Source organism: Falco rusticolus, chromosome 1 (assembly GCF_015220075.1).
Source record: "Falco rusticolus isolate bFalRus1 chromosome 1, bFalRus1.pri, whole genome shotgun sequence".
Lineage (NCBI taxonomy): Eukaryota > Metazoa > Chordata > Aves > Falconiformes > Falconidae > Falco > Falco rusticolus.
This window is the reverse complement of record NC_051187.1, coordinates 109,008,242-109,030,509: the sequence shown is the minus strand read 5'-3', so window position 1 is coordinate 109,030,509 and position 22,268 is coordinate 109,008,242. Positions and strand designations below refer to the sequence as shown.

Here is a 22,268-nt window from a genome sequence, read left to right as displayed (position 1 = left end):
GTAGCCTGTCACTTGCAGCTCATCCCCAGCCTCCCTGCAGGAGCTCTGCTTTCAGGCAACTCCTGCATCTGACGCAACTGACCTCTCCTGGCCTTAGATACAACCAGGGTGCAGAGGTGATACATGCAGCCATTCCCTCCATGTTATACTCCCATCTCATCAACTGCTCTATTCAGATGAAAAGGCTGGCAGATGAGGTATAGCACTGTAAGGAAGAGGTGCCGCAAATAAACTTTCCAATATTTCACAGGTCATCCTCTGAGAGACAATCACAATAAATCCCGATTTCTTTCTTGAATTATATTGTTAGTTTTTTCCTCACAGCTGTATTTCAGAATACTCTTGAGTACTTGCATATTTCAGTATGTTATTTCCCTTGCATATTTACAAGAACAACACTTTACCATATAATTCTTTTTTCACCTCATTCATTTTAAATCTGAGCATCTCTTTCTACTGCATAAAATTTCTTTTGTAGCAGGCTTATGTTAAAAAAAGTTGTGCTTTTTTATGAAGTCTCTGACACAAGAAGCTGCTATTATATACGAGATGAGAGAGTTACATTAATGTTGCTGTTTGCTGACAACTGTCCAAACTACCACAATTCTATGCCACTGTGGTGTGTAACAGCTACCGTTATACAGCCGGCATGGCTGCAGCGCAGAATTAACACATTCTTGACTTGTTCCGATTCTGATCTTGTTTGAGGAGTCCAGAGGCTTTTTCCTCAGTCTTGTGATTCATTTTTGATGGGGAAAAAAACCAAAAACAACAGAACCCCACGCACACAAATAATCCTGCCCTTTTATAGGACTTAGTGAAACGAGTCTCTTCAGGAAAGGAAAATCATTTGTATTCTTACTATTTAAAAATCGTGACACTCCTAAACAAGACTTGTCTTCTGTCAGGAGCGCTGGGAATTATTCTTAGCACATGCTGACATATACGCAGGCTTTTCAAGTATGGACACAATGGAAATCCCTCATCAGGAAGCACGGCTCTGCCCTCCAGCTGAAGGTGCATTATAGCCACAGTTCCTACACGCTTATTCTGAGGAACTGACCTAAGCTGAAATTTCCACATTACAGAAAGTTTCAGCAGATGCAGGCTTTTGCAAAGAGATTCCAGTATATGCTGCATTGATGTAAGCATCTTCACATAATTACAAATCACAGTGCTGGCAAACACATTCAACCAGAAACACAATAAACTTCACCTGATGATATTTACCCTGGGAAAACTTGTAGCTTTCAGTATAACATTCTGAAAAAGGGACTTGTCCACTTTACCACAAACACAACGTCCCTCTAACCGCTGTCACTCCTTTTACTCGCACAGTACAAAACCAAAGAGCACACAGAGTACCTCTGCTCATTACTGCTGCTGCTCCTGTCAACTCCCAACCTTTTTTCCAGTTTCTCAGGACAGCAAGATACACTGGTTTGTCCCAGCACAGCCCCACCTTCAGCTGTTAACAGGCCGTATCCGTACTGCTCTCCACCACCGGTCCCATGTCGGTTTTATTCCCATTAGAGCAGCTCAGTCTGCTGCCTAAACAGCCCCGGACAAAGATTACGCTGCCACAGCGGTTTCTACATGGAAGAGCCATTTCTTCTTAATGCCTGTCATGCCTGTAGCAGCGTGAAGCTGCTCTGCACAACCCTATGACCTGAAGTCGGCAGGGGGAGCGAGATGGGGCTGCCTTCAAGTCAGCTGGCTGCCAACCACCAGAGAACAAGCTTTCTTTCCTTCAGGGCTGATGTTCAAGGCTTTTTTAAAAACCCACGTTAGAAAACGCATTTTGATTTGCCAGATGTAAGAGTGGCCTGCAAGGGGGGGTGGTGACGAGGAAGAGAGTGGTCTATTTAAATCCACAGCATTATACAGGTCCAGATACACGCACCCATTTCTTTTATACTATATTAGTACACAGCAACCTTGTTCTCTGGATATGAAGTGCAAAAAATTAATCTAAGGGGATTCTTTCAGTTTAGTCACGCAATTTTGATCAATGCATGGTTTCAGCTGCCCTAAGAGAATATTTTGAATTGTTGAATGTATACAACACACTCAGAATTAGCCAAAATACTGATCCAATACATCAATGAGCTGGAGGTGCTGAAGCAGATACAAGCTACAAAACCCCAAGCAGCATGTAACAAAAGGGATGGACAGCACAGCAGTGATTTTGCAGCCATGACAAGGGATATCGATGCTATACATTACAGAAAAAGAACATGCCTGTCATCTATTTTTGCAGCACCTGGATCTCAGTACTGAAAATGCTCAGGTACCTACCAACAAAAAGGTGTTATTCAGTACATTACATTTTCTAGACTAAAGCTACATTTTTATCCTCCAGCCTGTCAGTTCTCCCCAAACTGGAAGATAACAGCACCAAAGAAAATTTTAAGCCGTGAACTCTCAGCATTTCCTCTTGCAGTTCCCATATGTAGTGCCGGATACGCAGAACTGCATCGTGCCTGCTTATGGCCAAGAAGCATTTCCTCACCCAGACTGTGGCTGCTTAGTGACTTCAGTCGCATTAGTTAGAGAAAAACTCAAGGGGGAAGGATTCTCTTCCCTATGTACACGCTCCACCACTGGGAATCCTAACATGAACTCTGAAGACAGGCTGTCAAAAATAAAGGTCAAGTTCACTCTGTCCTCCTGACCCTCTTCCTGCCTGTTTAAGGGAACAGACTTACCCTAGTTCATGATGCTGGAGAGACACTGGTTCCACCTGCAACACAGCAGACACCACACAGGCAGACAACAGGAAAAAGGGATATGAAGCAGAAGGGTTTGTGCGGCTTTTTTTTTTTTTTTAGGATTTTCTCCCCCCCCCCCCCCCCAAAGAAAGCAAGCTTTTCCAAGTTGGAAGAGTTCTAACACTGAAATTTCCTGCCAGTATTAGTAACCTCTTGCTGTCATGATTAAAGGAATTTCAAGCTTTCTGGTATTTTCAAAATAGTCAATACCTAGAATTAGCTAAAAAACACCCAGGCATTTAACTTACTAATAATAAATTATTTCCTGTAGGCTTAACATCCAATGAAGGCATTGCCAGGTGTGAGGTGCCAGCTCGCAATGCTTTGTTCCATTTCCTTGCTGCAGCAGGGCGTCCTTTTGGGTTTGCTGTGACCTGCAGGGTAGGCAGCAGCACTGCAGGCAGCTGGCACTGCCACGCACAGCTCCTGGCTAACAACTAGAAGCACCATGCGCTGCCATACCAGGCTGCTATCAAGCAGCTGCATCCTCAGAGAGCATCACAGAACCATAGAATTATTTAGGGTGGAAAAGGCCTTAAAGATCAAGTCCAACCATTAACCCAGCACTGCCGAGTCCACCACTAAACCATGTCCCTAAGCACCGCATCTACACGTCTTTTAAATACCTCCAGGGATGGTGATCCCTGGGCAGCCTGTTCCAGTGCCTGATAACCCTTTCAGTGAATAAATTTTTCCTAATATCCAAACTAAAATTTCCCCCTGGTGCAGCTTGAGGCTGTTTCCCCTCATTCTATCGCTTGTTACTTGGGAGAAGAGACCGACCCCCACGCGCCTACAGCCTCCTGTCAGGCAGTCGCAGAGAGCGATAAGCCCCCCCTGAGCCCCCTTTTCTCCAGGCTAAACACCCCGGCTCCCTCAGCCGCCCCTCACAACACTTGTGCCCCAGCCCCTTCCCCAGCCCCGCTGCCCGTCTCTGGACACGCTCCAGCCCCTCAGTGTCCCTCCTGCAGCGAGGGGCCCAAACCTGAACACAGGATTCCAGGGGCGGCCTCACCCGTGCCCAGTGCAGGGGGACGGTCACTGCCCTGGTCCCGCTGGCCACGCTGTTGCTGACACAAGCCGGGATGCTGCTGGCCCTCCTGGCCACCTGGGCACGGTGCTGGCTCATGCCCAGCCGGCTGCCCACCAGCACCCCCAGGCCCTTTCCCCCCAGGCGCTTCCCAGCCGCTCTGCCCCGGCCTGGAGCGCTGCGTGGGGCCGGTGTGACCCCAGGGCAGGACCCGGCACTCGGCCTTGTGGAACCTCATACAAGTGGCCTGGGCCCGTGGATCCAGCCTGCCCAGACCCCTCTGCAGAGCCTCCTGCCCTCCAGCAGATCAGCACCCCTGCCCAGCCGGGTGTTGGCTGCAGACTCGCTGGGGGTGCACTCGATCCCCTCGCCCAGATCACAGACCCAGATCACACGAACCAGGCCCGGCCCCAGCGCTGAGCCCTGGGGAACACCCCGTGTGCCCGGCCGCCAGCTGGATGTGGCTCCATTCCCCACCCCCCTTTGGGCTCGGCCAGCCAGCCAGCCTTTTACCCAGCCCGGAGCGCACACGTACAGGCCACAGGCAGCCAGCTTCTCCAGGAGATGCTGTGGGAGACAGTGACAAAGGCTTTATTAAGGTCCAGGTAGACATCCACAGCCTTTCCCTCATCTACCCAGGTCAGGCTGACCAGCCTGTAGTTCCCCAGGTCCTCCCTTCGGCCCTTCCTGTAGATGGGCGTCACACTGGCTAACCTCCACTCTTCTGGAATCTCCCCGGTGAGCCAGGACTGTTGATAAATGATGGAGAGCAGCTTGGCGAGATTCTCTGCCAGCTCCCTCCGTACCCTCGGGAGGATCCTATCCTGCACTGCAGACTTGTGCATGTCCAAGTGGAGCAGCAGGTCATGGACACCAGTTTCCTCCTGGACTGTGGGGACTTCATTGTGCTCCTCATCCCTGTCTTCCAGCTCAGGGGACCCAGCACCCTGAGGGTAACTGGTCTGGCTGTTAAAGACTGAGGTAAAGAAGGCACAAAGTACCTCAGCCTTTCCCTCACCCTCTGTGGCAGTGTTCCCCCCTTCGTCCAATGAAAGATGCAGATTATCCTTGGCCCTCCTTTTGTTGCTAATGTGTATCTGAAAACATTTTTTGTTATCTTTTATAGCAGTGGCCAGCTTAATGGGCTTTTACCTTTCTAATTTTCTCCTGGTATAACCTCACAACTTCTTTACAGTCCTCTTGAGCTGCTTGCCCCTTCTTCCAAAGGTGGTAAACTCTCCTTTTCCCTGCTGAGTCCCAGCCAAAGCCCTCTGTTCAGCCAGGCCAGTCTTCTCCCCCGCCAGCTTGTCTTTCGGCACACACAGACAGACAGCTCCTGCCGTCTTGAAGGATGCCCAGCCTGCCTGGACCCCTGGGCCCTTCAGGACTGCCTGCCCAGGGATTCTGTCCACCGGGATCCTAAACAGGCCAAAGCCGGCCCTCTGGAAGTCCAAGGCAACGGTTCTGCTGACCCCCCGCTCCTTATTTCTCCAAGAATTAAAAACTACCATCTCACGATGGCTGTGCCCAGCACAGCCTCCAACCACCACACCACCCACCCGCCCTTCTCTGCTCATGAACAGCAGCTCCAGCGGGGCATCATCCCAGGCTGGCTCCCTGACCGGCTGTGCCAGGAGTTACCATCCACACACTCCAGGAACCTCCCAGACTCTTTCCTCCCCGCTGTGTTGTATTTCCAGCGGACAACTGGTAAGTTGAAGTCACCCAGGAGAACAAGGGCTAGCAGTAGTGAGACTTCTCCCAGGTGCTTCTAGAATATTTCATCTCCCTCTTCATCCTGGTCAGGTGGTCTTTAACAGGCTCCCACCAGGATATCTGCCTTGTTGGCCTCCCCCAATCCTCATCCATACGCATTTGACCTTGTTACCATGATTGAGCTGTAGACAGTTGAAACTCTCCCTAACACAGAGGGCTACCCCGCCGCCTCTCTTTCCTTGCCTGTCCCTTCTGAGCAGTTTATAGCCACCCACTGCAGCACCCCAGCCACGTGAGACATCCCACTGTGTTTCTGTGATGGCAGCTATGTCATAGTTTTCCCGCTGCGCAATGTCTTCCAGCTCCTCCTGTTTGCCTGTGCTCCGGGCATTGGTGTAGATGCACTTCAGCTGTGCTATCGATCTCACCTCCAACACGGCATGCTGCCCCCAGGCTCATCTCTAGTGAGCCTGGTTTTACCCTCTTCCCCCTTCATACCTGGTTTAAAGTACACTCAACAAGCCCTGCTAACTCCTGACCTAGGATCCTTTTCCCACTTTGAGACAGGTGAACCCCATCTGTCACCACGGGACCTGGTGCCACATAAACTGACCCATAATCAAAAAAACCCAGAATTCAGCCAGTGACACCAGGCCTGGAGTATGGGTTGGTCTGTTTGCTAATAAAGTGCTTCCCAGTATTTACATACCAGATCACGGGGCTGCCCCTCTTCATTCTGACGTTACTTTTTTCTGGTTTTAAGTGAGTATTACCATCATCTTCTCTTGTTTTATTTTATACTGCCTTAACTCACCCCATAGTCTATCACAGTTCTTCTCTATCAGCCATCTGTATCAACGACACAAATGGTCTCAAGGCAAGAATTCAAAACAATTTTAAAATTATAACTGCTCTTTCAAAACTGAACAACTATCCTGTGGCAGCAGAGTTCAAGGCCATGGAAATCTGTTGCTATAATGCCTCCAGCCTCCACTGCTTTAATGAGGCTTTCTTGCGGGAAGCAGCTCCACTCCTGTGGGAGGGACATGGTTTTATTACTAATCTGTCAAGCTGAAATAAAAATCAGTTGTGTCTAAGCCTTCCTTCTAGAGTCCCAGTAGAAAAAAAAAGGGGGTCCATTTTCTAGGAAGAATAGGAGAGAAAGAAAATATGTGTGCTGCAAACATCAAAGTAATAACACTCTAAGAGTTAACTCCTCATTGATTCTCATTTCACCTTTATCAGCTCATCCAATTTTGTTGTTGCACAAGTGCACTTACTATTATACCTGCTTATGCGTGCTGAGTAAAAGAAAACAGTACAACCACTGCCAAGGACTTCTGTAAACGAGGGTTTTGCCTTATTTGGCCCAGCTGCTGCTCTCTGCTTCTTTGCAACTTCCACAATCAAGAGACTGCTTTGTACAAAGCCAGTGCTTCAGCTCCCAGTGAAGTGTTTCAGAGCACCAACAGCGAGGACTGCCTTCCCATGGCACTTCTGCTGCCCCACGACTGTTACACCAGCGTGAGCACCTTTTTCCCTTTTCTCTCAACAACAGAGCAGCTTGTGTTGATCCCTCTTGATTTTTTTTTTTTTTTTTTTAATTAGGAGAACACAGCCTGCATTCAGGACATTCAAACGCAAAATAAAGCCTCAAAATCCTTTCAACAGTGTCATTAGAGTCATTCCACCTTCAGCAAAAGTAAATAACCAGGTAACCAAGGATAAGGAAGATTTTATATGTGAGATGGATCATAGTTGAAGTGACAGACACAACTAGTGGATTTTCACGGCTGCGGAAGATCAGCAATGATGCCCTGATAAGCTTCCTTCCTTGGTGGTCCTTAAAACTGGTTATTACATATTGTTATGAATAAATGTGGTACCTTCAGCTCAAGCTCTGTGCACTGCCATTTTTCTGATAAAGTGGTCAGCGACAATACAGTTGCAATCTTTTTTTCCTTTTTGTTCAGGACAGAGTCAACAACATCCTGTGATCACAATGGGAACAGGAGCCGTCTTAACACCGCACGTTGCCTCTTCACAAAACCTCCAGTTAATAGGCTTTGCACCAGCAGCCTCGAAGAAGGATCTGTCCCCTCCCTGCATGGCAGCACACCACACAGCAGCTGCGTTGTGCCATCAGTATGGTCCACTCTGTCTGGTCCCCACTTTTCACCAGGCACAAATGCGACAGCCTGACAAGTGCATTAAAACTTAAGCTGTCCAAAGGCAGCCAGACAGAAACTTTGTGTACAGACACCCCAGGGTATTCTTCCTTGCTTTAGCTTCCTAAAAATAGCTCTTTAGAGGGGAATGAGGCTTTCAGGGTTTGCTTGTTGCTTTTTTAACTAGTTTTGAAAAGAATCCCTCATCCATAGGCTTTTGTTGCTTTTGGCAACCCACAGGTCAAAAAGCAGAAGAGGTACTGACAAAGGAAACCTGACCTACATCTTGCCTCACTGTGCGAGGTTACATCTTTCCTGGGCATGCTTATGTAATAAAGGGGGATGGCGCACATCAACAGGAATTTGGGAATCGTGGGCTCTGCTCCTACCTCCTCAGTAGCTTTTTGCCCAGCTTTAATTTTGCCTTTAAAATTTCTCTGCCGAATTTTCCTCTTTCTGCAAAAAGCAATTAAGACTATTTATTGACCTCACAGGGGAGACATAGTCCTTCAGTTAATTAAAGCTTGTAAAGACTTTAAGATCACCCAGTGAAGGGCTTTATAGGAATGCGCAGTGCATCATAAACCCAGAAAACAACCCAGCAGAGACACAAAGGTCATATCCGAAGTGTGTCAAATGAAGATCCTGTTTAGATTTAAAGAAAAAAAGTTGTAACTTAAATTACTACATGCTTTCCCACTGTACCTTAACTAAGATGTTACAACACAGTAATCTGAGAGGTAATAATTTCATATGCTACTTGGTGAACTGGAAGGAATGTGTTTAAAGACGATTTGCAATCAGAGATACATGGCAGAAACTGCTAACTATACATGTTGCCGTATTATCTGCTTGACGCTATAAAAAGACAGTGAGGTCCCACACGAGCACAAGTAAAAATGCCTCTCGCTACTACTTATCACTAGCTTTAAGCAAAAGCCTCTTTAAGTTTTAGTGTTAAAAAAAGAAATCAGCTCCTTTCAATACTTCAGAACCTAAAAGCTGCCAGTGACTGGGTTCTTACAGGGTTGAAGGACAGGATCTCCTGAGCTGCAAAGGGGAGTGAGCAACGTGCAGACAGGGACAGGAGAAAGCATGTGCAAGGGCAGGGGACTGGCTGCTACTTCTACCGCAGCAATCTGCAAGGTTAGTGGCAGATTTTGCCCCCCAGGGCATTTCACGTGTACGGCTGTAAAGCAAGATAGCATGCACCAGCTTTAAAAACCTGCCAGCTGCCAGCCAGCATCACGAGTCAAGTCACGGATAAGGGCAAATACTTGACAGTCCTTGATGTAATAATTACATAGCAGTGGCTGCACCACTTCATGAGAACTTGCTGCTGCCTCAGGACACTTGCTAAGCAGGAGGCGGCAAATGCAGTCAGGACCACACAGCCAGAGAGGGAGGGCTGGCAGGTGAGGACAACCCTTCAAGGAGAGCCTGGGTACCTTACCTTAACAGCCACAGCAAGCACCTGTATTCCTGCTGGAGAGCTGGCCCAGCAAACACTTTTGGCAGTTCACCTGGGTGCCTTTAAAGCTACAGAAAGTTTATGTAATTTGTCATCTCTGCCCTAAATCCCCACAGCATTGTTTCCTTCCCCTAACTCTCCTCCCTATACCACACGTGAACCTTGAAGTGTTACATCAGGTTTCGTAAGGTTGGGAGGAGCACAGGAGAGGGGATGAAGCTCCTAAGCGGTCACCCTTCCTCTTTTCCCTGATGAACAACACACTATTCAGGGAACCCAAAGCCCTTTACAAAGCTGATCTCACCAGTGGCCTCACACCCTTTTGGGACCAGACAGTGACTGTTTAAGGTAAGAACTTGTATGATGAAGGATTTCAGCATCTTCTTTTGCTTCACTTGACAGCTTCCTCTGCTCTTGGGCAGCAGTCTCCCTTTCACCTCCCCAGCCACAAGGCACAGGCTTTGCCATGTATCAGAGTACCCTGGGGGAAAAGCAAAGTGAGCTGCATGTTTCCCAGTCTATCATTGCATCTTTCGGAGATGCAGAAAGAAGGCAAAGATAAGCCCACGTTCATTTGTTCCCCTCAGGATGTCAGTACTTAAATGCACTAGGTTGTGGCTCAAGATTCATTCCTGCCAGCAACGGCCACCAGACAACACATGTGGGAAGCGCGTAAGGTGTGCAACCTAATTTCTACAGAAAGAGTGTGCATGGTACCATTCACACAGGCTGCAGAAAGGCAGATGATACTGTGGTTCAGCAGTGAGGTGGCTGGCACTAACCTGTCACCATGCTGTTTCTGAAAAAAAGTTTGACTTTGCTTAAATCTGACCGATTGACCTTGTATCGCTTCAGCATCTCCTTCTGATGACGGCAAAGCTTCCAGCCACAGCATTTCTGATTCACTCGTATGTGTCCCAAAATCTGATTTACAGGCTTTTGCCAGTAGCAACCAGGATGAAAAAGCTATTTGTGGGTCTGAGAAAGAAAAGATGATGTATAATAGGGAAATATAACATTCAATCCAATTGCACAAGAATGAATTCTACTTTCAAGCCTCAAATTAAGCTTAAATGAAAAAATTATTTCCTGAAGAGCCATTTCTCATTCAAAGCAGCCACAACTCCTGATTCCGAGTGCCTAAATACATTGCACACACCACTTTTAATACAGATTTTTCCATTTTATCTTTGACTATTTACTACAAGCTCCAATTGCATGGCCATCTCTCCCATATTTTAAGTCACTCTGGCCCTACACTTTACACCTTCACCCTATCATTTCATTAGTTTTCATGTTAGGAGTGTGCAGTAACAGTAAGCTCGAAAGCCACTAACCCTCCTTTTCTTCTATACCGACACAAAGACCTCAGTGGCAGGCCAGCGGAGGACACACACACAGGGTGCACACCACCTCTTTCCTCTGGTAACACAACAACAACAACTGGCTCCCCAAGTGGCAGACGTTCAAAATCCACAGAGAAGCATGGTGGGGGTTTACTGCCATAGGAAACATTTTGGGCTTTTGTCTACTTAATATTGGAAACTTCATACATTCTCGTTAAAAATCCAGCTCTTCTGCAAGAGAGATACCCCATGGGGAGAACCAATTGAACCAAGTGAAGCCTGAAGCGGAACGTAAACAGGGAGGCTGAAACAATGCGATGTTGTTAGCTCTTCCACACCACATCTTCAGGAAACACTCAAGTACACAGATAGATAAGTATTATCTGTATTATCTCACACTGGAACGGTTCAAAGTTGCATCTGAGGAGGTTTAGACCAGACATTGGGAAGCATTTCTTTACTGAGAGCGTGGTCAAACACTGGAACAGGCTTCCTGGGGGGCGGGCGATGCCCCAGGCCTGTCAGTGTTTCAGAGGCATTCGAACAATGCCTTTAATAACATGCTTTAACTTTTGGTCAGCCCTGAAGTGGTCAGGCACTTGGACTGGATGGCTGTTGTAGGTCCCTTCCAACTCAACTATTCTCTTCTAGTCTATCCTATTCCCAGGCACATGACACTTGTTTTTAACAAACATTCTTTACTGCTTCTAGCTGCCTCAGTTTTATTCATTGTAAGTGTAAAATGTCTGTTCAGATATTCATTGACATCTTTCCCACCCACAGAAGCTGAGCTTTTTACTTTTGTGTGCAAGCGAGGCCACTTCTTTACCATGCTGCCAGATGGACTGAAAAGTGCACTGGTCAAATCAGCTACATGCAAAGACAGTACCATCCAAGAACAGCACTGGGAAACTGATAACAACAACATGAATCTTGCCAAGTTTGGCTCGGTACCTTTACAAGCTACCAATAACGTCAATCTGCAGTCCTGTCCAACCTGCATATTCTCATAACTGCCACACCACCTCCTTAAGCAATGCCTCCCACGCAGACACTCCTCCTAGTGACTGCACTGTGCAGGCAGCCCATGGGGTTGTTAAGATGTTACCTGCAGAGACAAGCCTGCTCCTGGCCAAGCATCACAACAGGCGACGGCTGTGGGCTAGGAATCCTGCACCCCACTGGCCAGTGCTGCAGCACCTGGTGCTCTGTGCCAGCCCTCAGGGGATGCGTGCTGCTCCCACCCTCACGTCAGTAGCCTTCCTCTTCTTCCTGACCTTAGACACCCATGATGCATGGCCTGGAGACCCACAGTTCAGTCCCCAGCACGCTGGCATGCAACCATCAGACAGGAAAATCTCTGGGAGTCTGAAAATTACTTTTCCATTGACCATAAAATTTGTGGCCGTGTTTTCAAGAACGCCGTTCCCACAGCTGGGGTCAGGTTTTCGCAAGGAGTAAAGAATCTATCTGCATACCTGGAAAAAGAGAAGGTTCTCAGAAGCATCACAGGTGCAGCAGCTCTTGTAACAACCTGAATGACCTGGTCATTTTGGCAGTCTGCCACTCGCTTTCATAGTTAAATCAAAAATGTATTTTTCACAAGATCTGTTCCCAAAAGCAGGCTATAACTGCTCTTCTTCCATGAATGGTGAGAACTTGCAATTTTTACATGCACTGCATTAAAGCACTTCATAAATATGCCTTGGAAGAAGAGAGCGCTGCAGTCAATGGATAATGTTCAGGTTAAGTACTTCAGTAACCTGCTACCATCTGACATTCACAGACAGAAAAGTCAATGACTTAATTTAATGATTTAAGGATTAGAATGAGTTTGGGTTTGTATCAGACTTGGCTTAAGAAGGATGAGCTGGACTCATTAGAAAATGACATTTAATTAATCAGCTACTTCTAGTTAAAATTAGCTAACAAAGTTCGGGGGGGGAAATAACAAAAACAGAAACAGAATGCAGTTTTAAACCAAATTTGTAACTGTGATTTACAGCTCCGCACTTATAGGACATGAAAAGAGAATTAATTTGACAACTGTTCAGATTCACCAATAGATCAGAAACCAGTATTTCTTTGAATTGACATTTAAATGACAAACTTAGTCCAGACTTCAGAGTTTGCTTTTGAGCTGCACTGCTTGGATTTACAGTCTGCAAGAGCTACCAGGTACAGAGCTCATGTGCAATCCATCACTTTTTTATCCCAACTGAAACAATAAAGCTAGAAGGATACTGCATCTCCTTGAACTAAGATTTCTGTCCCATCTCTGAGCCTGCACAGATGTTAAAGTAGATGCGTAACCCCATTTTCGAAAGAGATGGCAGGAGGCAGTGGCAGGCACCTGCAGAGCAGGGGAGAGCAGCTCTGCAATATCCATAACCAGCTCCAGAACAGGGGTGCTACAACACCCTGCAGTACCACCTCCTCCAGCTGTGCTCAGGGCATGACAGCATCTCACCCACTGACCTAATTAAAAGGCTTAAGGGTCTGGGGGAAGAGATAAAAGAGATTTTATATCCAAACACTCTGTAAGCACATGCTCACTTTGTAATAGCTCCCAGGAGCATTCCAACTACTTTCCTCTTACCTCTCATATTGCACCATTCACAATACCAAAAACCAACTCAACTGCTGCTGTTTTGGGCTGCCTTCAAGCAGGGTAGCTGGCAATAACTGTAGGTAGTTGAAAATAACTGTTCATCTTTTGCTTTAAGGTACCTCTTTCCAATACAGAGGTACAGGAATATCAAGATTAGATGATGCAGTAAGTCACATGGACTGTCTCGGGCGCTGAGCTGATTCTAGCACATACTAGTCATATAGCGCATCAGTCACCTAAAAAGGTTTCGGAACTGTACTGTGCAGAAGTATCCTTTGTGCAAATGCAAATGTGGCACTAAGACATACTGGCGAGTGTTTCCAGAAGTGGTTTGTTTGGTACCTGCCCATGAAACACTCAGGATAGCTGGAGGAGGAAGACAGAAAGATAAAATGCTGATTAAGAAACATCCAGCCAAGCTTTCCAGCAATTTGGTGAAGTACATGGATCTGATCACCATGAACAGCTTTAACCTACAGACACATACAGTGTCTCCCAGAGAAATGCTATTTGCCATAGCGCTATAACATTTGTCATTGAAGTTTTAATGAAATCTCACCCACTTCTACCTTTTCCAGAAGAAAACCCAACTCATTCATCTTCCTTACTCAGAAAGTATAACAAGTTCCAGACAACTCAGACTCAAGTTTACTGAATTCAGGGCATGGAGTAACTGACTCTTCATTCCACTTGCCTTCATTGTAGTAACCAGTGCTGAGACTGACAACTCAGCAGTGTTGAAGTCTGTTTCTGGAGAATAAAAATCTGAATTGGCCAGAATCAATGAGAACAAAACAGGGTTTGTTTGTTTGTTTTAAACAAGCCCAAAACCATTAATTATCTAACTGAATATGAACATTCTGATTATTATCTAACTATCTGAACTCAGTTCATGCAAACATAAGCCAAGGCATGCTAGAGCTACTCTGCCTGCACCATCTGCCCTGTTTATGCACAATGCACTCATACAGTGAGAACACACTGAAAACTCGATTATGAAACTGCTGCTTCACCTGTCTTTTCAAATGCACCTAAAGCATAGCTGAGACAGAGAACACGACCACAGCAGTGCAGAGCGTGGTGCAAGAACAGTGCATTTCGGTAACAGCCATTCTAGTACACAGAGGAGGCTGCAGCAGCTCAGCACGCTGAAAGCTAGGCAGGATCTTTAAACACAAGAGTTCATGGGAATTCAACACTTCCCCTTCACTGCATTCTTTACCAAACAACTCAAAAGAGGAGGCGTCTATTTTAAGGTAATGGTATCATTAAGGGTAAAACAGGAGTAGTTATTTTATAACACAGCAATGCAACTAAACTGCATCAAGGCTCACCCCAAAGTCGGGGTCTGACCCTGAAGCAAGGAATTTGCAAACGCTGCACAACCGAGCTAAAACAAAAAGGTGAAAACGCAAGACAGCACTACCCAAGGTATACTGCATATGCAAAAGTTTCCTTGCCTAATTCCAGCCGCTGCTCCAGCACTCTGGCAAAGCTGGGAGCTCCTGTGTGACCAGCAGGCTGAAATCCTCTCTCTTAAAACAAAGCAGGCTTCAAAGCTGTTACGCAGGATCAGCCCTTGTGAACTGAGGAGGTGGTGGGCAGGACGCTGCCAAAATCCGACAGCTCGTCTCTCTAGCAGTATCACAACAGGCTGTGACACAACACGTACTAGTGTCGGTCTAGGAAATAAATCTGAAGCTCTGAGCTCTCACCTGGCACGAGCACAGGCTGGCAGCAGGGTCAGCGCCGGCGCGGGCACCTCTGGCGTGACTGCCAGTGCCTGCGGGGCTGCCAGGAGCCACGGCCAGCCCGGCCCCTGCTCCCGCTATCTGCCGGCTGGCAGCAGTCTCTCCCTGACTCCACCGCCCAGGAATGGCAACCACCTCGCCCCTCGGGACACAGTGCTGCGGGGGGCCCGCGAGGGTGGGGACGAGACACCCGAGGAGCGAGCCCCAAACCTCCCTGGGCCAGCTTCCCTCGCCTGGGACCAACCTGCGGGAAGCACCGCGGGGACAAGCGGGGGTCAGGAGGGCTGCCATGGGGAGACCACAACACCGGGGCTGAGCCGACGCGTGTAGGCACACACTCAGGCACACACTCGCGGAGTTTGCCAGCAAGCCCTCCACCCCCCAGGCAGGTCTGATCAAACCCTCCTCAGCCAGCTGGCTGGTCAAAGGCAGACTATTTTCTTTTACAAGTTAATGCAGTTAGCAGAGAGGAACAGAGTGTAGTACTTCCTACATGCTACTCACCCGGGCGCTGCAACGGCTGTATTCCTTTAAAAGCAGAATGCGTTCGCTTTGAGAAACTCGTTTATGGTCTTTTGCTAACTTGCCCAAGATCCTGTAAAATCCCAGAAAAGGCTAGGAAATGAGAAGAGACGATTTAAAAGCCGACGGTCAGGACAGGAATTTATGGAATGAAATCTTTAAGGGCAGGAGCAGATAGAGCCAGCCAGCTAACGCTTTCATGCCCTGTCTCTTACCAGCAAATTCATTTTGTGAGCAGACCCAGGGTTATAAGACGATTTAAAATACCTGCTTGTGATGTGTGCTCCTCTGCATCAGCTGGCAGTCCTTGGCGTTGCTTGTGCGCTGCCGTCTCTTGTCCTCCTGCCTTTTCCAGGAGACCCTTTGCAATCACAATGTCGCAGTTCCCCAGGCCTTACAATCAAGTGGTTTGTTGTAAGAGAACTAAAAATAGTGCTGAATTTTTCACTGAAGCACTTGCTTGAGTGAACATAGTGCCAGTCAGCCCATGAGTTAGTGAGCTGTACAGACCTTTACTATCAAATATAGCCCAGATCTTCCTGGAAATACAGCAATTGACTTTTTTTGAAATATGTTCTTTTCTTTTAAGAAAGCACAAAACAAATCCTGTTTCTGACTGCTAAAAGACAAAATGAGTGGAGTTGTTTTAAGAATATCCTCTGGGAAAGAGTGAGTCACTTAAGCTGCTTTTATGATAAAAGATCCCTGGAGGAAGTCTATCTCCTTAGCAGTCTCTAGACTGTTCAGAGATCCGTATGCCTCTCTGAAAAACAAAGTTTCACGTTGTTGGGTTTTTCAGTTTGCTGGTGTTTGTCTTTAATAGTCTGAGCACCTGCTTCCACTGCAGAGTTAGCGCTAGCACGAGAAACAGAGCAGAATTTCATTCTGGCTAACACCTCAAGAGGATGATTAACAGAAGCACCTGTCCTGCAGAGCTGTTAATAAGGTCCACAGAAAAGAGTACAAAGTGGCCCATAAGGACACTGCATATGAAAGTATGAAAGTTTACGGCATAGGTCAACAAGTCCAGGAAAAAAAAAAAAACAAACTCAGAGGGAATTATTTTTGCAAAGCTTTTCATTACTGTGGCCTGAAAACAATCACTGAAGACAAAGGTTGCAAAGAATGTCATTCAAGATACAGATGCCAGTGCTGCTGCTGCCAATGTCCAAGCTCGGATCCCAGAAGCAGATTTCGATGCAAATCTTCCAGTCAGCACATACCAGACTCACCCACGTTCCCACAGTGCCATACAGGTGGATAAGCCAAAAAATGAAAAGGTACAGCTGACGGCTGGCAACAACCACTTACAGCATTTTAAAAGGCTTTTAAAGCCACAATCATTTTCCAGGTAGTTGCTTCAGCTGTGAAGCGGGTACCAGAGTACACCTGAAAGCAAGCCAGGATGCCTGAACCACAGAGTTAAGTCTTACTACTGCCAGTGGATGTTACTTTGTAAAGGGATCTAGAAATCCAGACTCATATCACATAATACACACCAGTGAGCAGATAGCATCTATAATGTCAGTCTGTGCTACGCTGAGTCCCTATATGACTACACTTAGTGACTTTTTAAGTCAGCATAAACTTGCAAGACAATTACTTCTTCACCTCAACAAATAAACAGCTGCTGCCAGAGAAGCTTTCCAGAAGTAGCTCTCCAGGCTACAGTAGTACTGTACATACATATTTACATATATGCACGCACACACACACCACCACCACCACACATTAAGAGAAACATATAGATACATTTATTTTAAATGAAAATTTTAGGATGAAAGTGAAGTTGGAGAATTACTGGGAATATCAGAGGAGAGATACTGGTTTTAGTTCATTTCACTGATTTTCTTAGGAAGAAGCTGAAACCAAAAAGATCAAAGGTGGTTATGTGGCCTGTTTGGCTGTTAATGTAAAACTGTCTCCCACATTTTTGTTTCCTCTCAAATATCTTTGAACATCGCTTCGATTTTATTTGTTTTGCAGTAGAACTGCAATATTTTTGCCCTTGTGAAAAGGCTGCCAAATTCCCCCTCCTTTTCACTGCTGACAAAACATGCTGCACGGCAGCACAGAACATACATAGCAGCAGAGGTAGCCACAAACACAACAGCGTCTTCATTCCTGCTCCACTCCCCAAATATTATTTATAGAGAGAAAGAGCATTAAGAGAACGCAAAGTTCTCGCTAATTTAGCCTCACTTTGCCATCTGCTACTTCTCATGAGTTGATCCTAATGAGAAACTACTTCAAAACATATTTGAGGACCAGCTGCACCGTGTGAAGTCACCAGAGGAGGGGAATATTCCCCTTCCAATACATCATACTCTGCTGCTACACAGCAGCTCCTTCCCTGCCGAAATCAAGGAGAACGCTGCCATTAATATGAACACAGCCCTGGGTCACAGCCGCTTGCAGTCATGTTGAGCAAGTATCCCATTCAATATTGTTTTTCTCAGTAATTCACAATTTGCTACCTGGTCAAAGGGGCAATAAGAGAGCTACAAATATCACCCATACCCCCCTGAACAGCCAGCTTTCTGCAGCTGCTTCTCCTGCAGCGCACTCATCTACGGAGTGCTCACAGAATAACAGGTTGGAAGGGACCTCAAGGATCATCTGGTCCAAACGTTCTTGGCAAAAACACAGTCTAAACAAGATGACCCAGAACCCTGTCCAGCCAAATCTTACAAGTGTTCGAGAATCCACGACTTCTCTGGGGAGATCATTCCAATGGTTGAACAATTCCAATCGTTCTCATTGCAAAAAATTTTCCTCTAGTGTCCAACCAGAATCTTCCCAGAAGTAACTTGTACCCATTACCCCTTGTCTTTTCCATGTGATTCCCTGTAAAAAGGGAGTCTCCATCTTTGCAGTCACCTTTCAAATACTGGAACACGGTGATAAGGTCTCCCCTGAGCGGCCTTTTCTCAAGGCTGAACACCCCCAGTCCTCGCAGCCTTTCCTCACCCGGCCAGTCCTCTGGTCATCTTTGTGCCCCTCCTCTGGACCCTCTGCAGCCTGTCCCCGTCTTTCTTGTACAGCGGGGACCAGAACTGAACACAGTATTCCAGGTGTGGCCTCACAAAGCACCGAGGGGGGTAGTGACTTCTTTACCTGTGCTGGCGATGCCCTTGTCGATGCAGCCCAGCACCCCGACGGCTGGCTTTGCCGCAGCGCCGCGCTGTTCACTCGCACTGAGCTTGGTGTCCACCAGGATCCCCCGGTCCCTTTCCGCAGAGCCGCTCCCCAGCCGGGTAGATCCCGGCCTGTCCTGCACTCCGGGGTTATGTTTTCCCAGGTGCAAGACCTTACACTTGTCCTTGTTGAACCTCATAAGGTTCTCGTTACCCACTCTTCCAGCCTATCCAGGCCTTCCTGCAGGGTGGCTCTCCCTTCCGAAGCATCCGCTTCCCCACTCAGTTTGGTACCACCGGCAAACTTCATCAGGGAGCACTTGATCCCACCGTCCAGATCGCTTATGAAGACGTGAAACACCCTTGGGCCCAATATCGATCCCTGGGGAACCCCACTTGTGACAGGCTGCCCGTTTGCAGAGGAGCCGTTTGCCACCACCTCTGGGTGCAGCCTGTCACCCAGCTCTCCCCCACCGCACGGACACTTGCCCAGGGTTCTCTGGGAGGAGGCTGTGGGAAACTGTATGGAAAACCTTGGAGAAATCCAGGTGGACAATGACCACCGCTCACCCCACATCCACCGAGCAGGTTACTTTGTCGTAGCAGGCGATCAGGGTCATCCAGCACCACTTGCCCTTGGTGAATCCGCGCTGGCTTTTCCCAGCCACGTGCTTCATTTGACTTGTGATGGGCCCCTGGAGGATGCGTTCCGTAACTTTCCCAGGGACCAAAGTATGACTGATGGGCCTGTAGTTCCTGGATACTCCTATAAGCCTTTCTTGTAGGCATGCGTGACATTAGCCTTCTGCCAGTCTTCTGGGACATCCCCCCATCTCCACAACTTCTTAGATTATGGAGAGCAGCCTCATGATGACACCAGCCAGCTCTCAACACCCCCGGGTGGCTCTTGTCACGGCCCAGTGATTTGTAGGGGTCAGGTTCCTGTAACAGTTCACATACCAACTTTTTCTCCACTGACGGTGGGTCTGTGTGTGCCTCAGCCTGGACTTTCGTTCCCAAGGCCCAACGAGCTGGTAAAGACAGAGGTGAAGTAAGTGTTGAGAACCTCTGCCTTTCCAGCTTTGTTGTTGGTGACTAATTCACCGCTCCTGTTCAACAGTGGGCCAGTGATGTTAAGTATTCAAGAGGCAGCCACTGCCTGAGGCTTCAGACATTGGCTGGCACTACGCAGGGAAGGAAGAGTGGAAATACAGGACCACGGTTGCCAAGATTTAGATAAGTTCACTACTGAACTTGCAATGAGGTTGCTGCTGCCACTGCCCTGCAGACAGCTGAACCACATCACAGCAAGTATGCAGCACCCGTCATTGGAAGTGCTGAGGTTAAAGCTCTCTGTCCTCCTGAGAAAATACCTTCTAAACATCCACCTAAATCCCTCAGAGTACGACGGTCCCATACAGTGGTGGGACAGACTACAAGATTAATTTGGTTGGGAGCCAGCCCATAATTCTGCTGCATAGTTTGGTCAAAAGCATATGAGTATGAGCAGTAGTCACCTCCTGGGCCCAAGAATACACTTGAAAACAGTGGTTGTTTTTTAACTATTTGAGACAAAACCTCTAAAGCTTCATACTATAGGATTCCTCATTACCAGCTGGGGTTAGCCTGAATCTCCTACATTACCACACTGAGGCGAATCAGCTGGGTTTGGGAGAACACCAAAGCAGCCCAGGGAAAATTGTGCCACAAGTGTGCAGAGCTCCCTGGCCACTTGTTCTACTGGGGGCTCACAAGTGAAGACTCTGAATGCAAATGATCACCAGTCAGATAAATCGCTGCTCCCAGTACAAATTTAGAAGCTATTACCTTCTAATTGCTTTGATGCCTCAATTTGCCCACCTGCAGAACTGTCAAAAGCAACAGAATGGGTCATTAACATGGCAAAGTCACATTCACATCCTTAGGTAAGCGGACTCTGCGATTTGCTGTGGGAAGCTCAGCAATGCTGTTTCTGTTCCCCAACATTTTTCTAATTGGGTGTGTGTATTTACATCTTAACACAGAGGGAACAGGGTAGATGCTATGGGAGCATGACTTATGAAAACACCACCACCAAAAAGTGAAGATTAATCACCGGTGAAAAGTGTAAAGCATGATACAGAACATAACTCCATATTCCGAAGGACTGGTCTAGTAACTCAAAAAAACCCCAACCAACATACAACTAATGTTCAAAACCTATTCAGTGTCTAAATCACAACCTTGAGTCGTCACACTGTGTAAAAGCAGAGGAGTGAGTTACACTTAGGTGACCTTGGCTTTTTTAAAATAGTTTCTAAAGCACAGGAATTACGGCTCCTGATCAAGCACACCAATTCAAGCAGAAAATAAACACCATTTCTGTGTGTAAATGATGAATTACACATTTCCCCTAAGCAAATCAATAGCCTTACAAAGTACACTACATCAGAGATCAGGCTCCCAGCTTCTGAATTCCTTCAATAAGAATTACACTATAAATAGCCTTCCACCTTTCCTGCAGTCCATGGAGAAGGCAAGAAATATCAGTCCCCTTTGTCGTCTCGCACTTCTCCTCTCTGTTGCACCAGGGAACATTTAGAACAATCTTTTGTAAACAGCACGTGTTTCTGTGTCTGCCCCAGCACCGGCCACAGCACCGTGGGGCTGCGTGCCTGAAGTTTCTGAGTATCGGTTGACACCAGGGCTGCCCAGGCAGGGAGCAGCTGTGTGTGTAGGTGGGCAGGGAACAAGGGGAGGGACAGGGCGATGGGAAACTTACCAACTTAACTGCCTGCAAATGTCACCATCCCGACTGCGGCTCGCTGCATCCAGACTGTTTCAGAAGTTTTCCTCTCCTGCCAGCTGGCCAAGATAAGGGGGACTGTTTCGCCAGACATTTTGCTTTCTTCCCTAGTACCATCACCAGAAATAAATTACATTTCTTACCTGATGAAACACACTGCTTAGTAATTTCTGCTCTGCCTCTAAGGTCCAGGGTCTGCTGTTTAAAGTATTTGCCTCAAATTTCCAATGTCCCAATGAAAAGATCCTTCGTTATTACTGGAGCAACTGTAACTGAGCACACTGGGATTATTTTTAATACTTCATGTGACTTCAGAAAGCATTTTTTTTCATAGTGCATGCTTAAATGGGACTTGACCTTCTTCCTCCCTTCATTTTAAGTAGGTTAAGGCAGGAACGTTTTCAGAGGTGTCAGCTGGGCTACACCCATGTGAAAAGGCAGCAACACCCAGAAATGTGAATTGTAAGGATCATACGCTAATGTAAATTTAGCTGGCCAGCATATCCCTTGTGGTTTATGACGTATTTTTAATAGTATGATCACATATATACTAAGGAATGAGGTATGAAGGAAGACAGCTAAGCAGCATAGCTACTTACAGAATACTAATGAGGGGAATCTTTAAAGTACCCATCGGTACCCAACTGCTTAGGGAATTTAGTGTGACAAGAACACTTTGGGTAACACTTCTGTTAAAAGCTCCTAGAAAATGCAGGGATGTACAGATTTGGGTCTGCCCTCCACATTAGCAGCAAGTCTAGCTGTCAATAAAATAATCTCTATTGAAGTAAAGCTATCTGCTTGGCCCTCAAAACTACTAAAAGCAGCAATACAATGACAGACATTACTACACGTTCCTATGAGAAGTCAAACTGTTCTTTTGGTTAATCTACTGGGTAAAACTGTGTTACACACATTCCACGGGTAGGTGAAAAGTCAGTCACATGCACAACCATAGCT

General features: G+C 46.9%; 1 protein-coding gene across 2 annotated transcripts in view; it reads right to left on the bottom strand.

Moving 5' to 3' along the window:
- ARHGAP24 (Rho GTPase activating protein 24) overlaps positions 1 to 22,268 on the bottom strand; it is a 220,499-nt gene that overhangs the window by 70,994 nt on the left and 127,237 nt on the right. The window contains exon 1 of one of the 2 annotated variants that reach the window (XM_037395523.1): positions 15,654 to 15,975. The exons of the other annotated variant lie outside the window; for it this stretch is intronic. The gene's annotated coding sequence lies outside the window, so the exon portion shown is untranslated. Of the gene's footprint in view, positions 1 to 15,653; positions 15,976 to 22,268 lie in introns of those variants that run through there. 2 annotated transcript variants of the gene reach the window in all.